Source organism: Aplysia californica, unplaced genomic scaffold, assembly GCF_000002075.1.
Source record: "Aplysia californica isolate F4 #8 unplaced genomic scaffold, AplCal3.0 scaffold00039, whole genome shotgun sequence".
NCBI classification, from domain to species: domain Eukaryota; kingdom Metazoa; phylum Mollusca; class Gastropoda; order Aplysiida; family Aplysiidae; genus Aplysia; species Aplysia californica.
Window position 1 is genome coordinate 2221815 of NW_004797309.1, and position 2564 is coordinate 2224378.

Genomic DNA, 2564 nt, shown 5'->3' on the forward strand with positions numbered 1-2564 from the left:
TTATTTTAAAAAAATTGTTCTTCATCATCAACGTTTTCTTGACATATCCCCCTCCCAACTTTACATTCTTCATTCTACCATTGCCCCTCCCCCCTCCCCCTGTCCCCTCCTCTTCCACCCCTTCCCCATACCTTTTTTTTTGTTCTCCATCCTTCTGCTAGTGCAGAAGTCTCTCTCTCTCTCTCTCTCTCTCTCTCTCTCTCTCTCTCTCTCTCTCTCTCTCTCTCTCTCTCTTTGTGAACATTTGTTTGACGTCGAGTTGTTCTAACTAAATTGGCTTAGTATCGATTCCTGTTAGCACAGGCAATGCCACCAAAGCCAAGCACACAATGATATGCAGAACAGCTCCCCGACTGTACGTGGAGCGATGCATTATGAGCGCCCGGCAGTTACTCACATCGATACTAAAGTCGCTTTGGGTTCCCCGAAGCATAGTTGGACAACCTCGGTCGCGCGCGCAAGCACACACGCAAGCAAGCACGCACGTTGGCTCTAGTCTTTGCGCGGGGAAACCAGCGCACAGGCCATCAGCTCACAGTCATGAATTCGTGAGGGAGTCCTGTCGCACACGCACTCACCGACAGAAACCTCCGGCTGGAATTTGATGGTGACGTTATTTACTTCCACGTTTACGTTGACAAATTGTGACAAATAAAGACAGAGCTGGAAGCGTGGGTGTGTTATTATTGGACGATTCACAGCAGGATTCCATTTGGAGCTTTTTAATTCTGTGTGTATGAAGCGATTTCATACAAAGGGTTGTACAAGTGTGTCTTACAAGTGTGTGGACTGATTTTTTTCTAACGTTTTATGTGGTCTTTCTTTCTTACGATCGTTGTGCTTAGAAATAACGTTTTCGGTCTATTATTTCTGTATTTCTATCGTTCGTCGTGGGTTGAGTCTTTTTTTTAAATTTCCATCTAGCTCAGTAAATTAGTAGATTCTGTTCAGAGCTGAATTAGACTTAGAACAAAAGTTGCAAATAAAGCTCTCCAAAATGAATCAATGTGGTGACACAGAAGAACGTGGTGGATAGAAGGGTAGGGGATGAATAGTATTTCCCGACTCTGTGGCTCATGTGAGGATTTTTTGCTGTTTCGATTTTTGTTAACGTTTGGTCTGGGAGCTGGCAAATTGGTATGCGTGTCTTATCATTATCTTTCCCAGGCTTACTATTTAGAATTGACAATAAAAATTTAGTTACAAGTTCTTCTTTAGCAGATTCATTAACGAGTGTCTGTCCAGTCTGGCATGAAGTTGGTGTTTTGAATTCATACAGGCTCTCGTTGTCTTAGATCTAGTCTAGTCTGTCAAAGCCTATTTTCCTACCAAACATCTTTCATCATTATCTCTCTCTTTCTTTTTTGTGTTAGTTACTTTCTTGTAAACACCTCTATTCTTTGGCACTTACATGACCTTATTGTGTTGCAAGTGCCGTAAAACACTTACTAAAATAAAGTCCATTTCCACTTAACAGAGCGTCCCGAAGGGGATCAAGTGCTCCTCAATGTTGACGGTTAGAATTTAATATCTTAAGAGCATCACTCTATTGTCTTCCTTAAACTCCAAGATGAAAGATATGACAGTTTTTAAACCCTCCATTATCTTCTTTGTGTGACCGTTAAACAGGGGTTATTTTGACCATTCTGACTGCATAATTTTGACTCTTGAAAAGTTTACAAAAGCTAATGTCCGATTCGCTGCTTCGTAGGGTAGAAAATTGCGTCCTTGGAAAACCCTTTTTACTCTATTTTTCCATCAGTTCACCAAGAAATAAATGGGAACTTGGTAATCGAAAAGGATATAATGAACCATAGCATTATGTGCCTAAAAAGTATTAACGCGTTATGTTTTCGGGAAGGGAGGGGGTTGAAACGGGGACCCCGTTTGAAGTGGTCATTGTGACTTCTTGCCAGCCTTCCTTCTGAAGGATCCATGACTATAGTTAAGCTCTCGGACATTACTGCTTTCTGCGTTGTGAATGCGTAAAAAGAAACACAACAAAGCGTAGGCTCATAGTTCCAGCTTTAGATTGTGTCCTACTGGATCTTACTATCCCTCACATGAAGCTTTTTTTTTTCTGCCACTCATACTAAAGGAAATAAGTTTTTAGAAAATAAGCTCACATTATGATGATAAAGACAAAAAGTGAAAAACACTGATTAAGGAAAAAAAGGATGTATACTTCGGACATCTGTTTTTAGTACACTGTCATTTTATTGTCAAAATAACATCAAAAAATATTTTAATTGATTAGATACAAGACTAATTACCTTTCAATTCATAAGAAGAAAAATTACGAAAGAACCTATTTCGAGTCATACTGGGTCAAACTCAAGAACTGATGCTTGTCGTGTATTGAAGGCTTCAAACTATTTGATACAATATAGATCAATATCAATAGCATTATGATGATGAAAAAGGCACTCTTTCAAATAAGGTATGGCCATGAACCTAGGTCATCTCGTGTACATGTTCACACTGGATTGGTTCTGATTTCTTTAACACGAAGAACGTAATCTACTTATTGTGTGTGTGTGTTTGTGTGTGTGTGTGTGTGTGTG

General features: G+C 39.7%; 1 long non-coding RNA gene across 2 annotated transcripts in view; it reads left to right on the forward strand.

Moving 5' to 3' along the window:
• The first annotated feature begins 350 nt into the window (after positions 1 to 350).
• Positions 351 to 2564, forward strand: part of LOC118479203 — a 6610-nt gene continuing 4396 nt past the window's right edge. The window contains exon 1 of one of the 2 annotated variants that reach the window (XR_004859547.1): positions 351 to 780. This is a non-coding gene — a long non-coding RNA (uncharacterized LOC118479203). The remainder of the gene's footprint in view (positions 781 to 2564) is intronic. The other variant, XR_004859548.1, reaches the window with a different exon arrangement.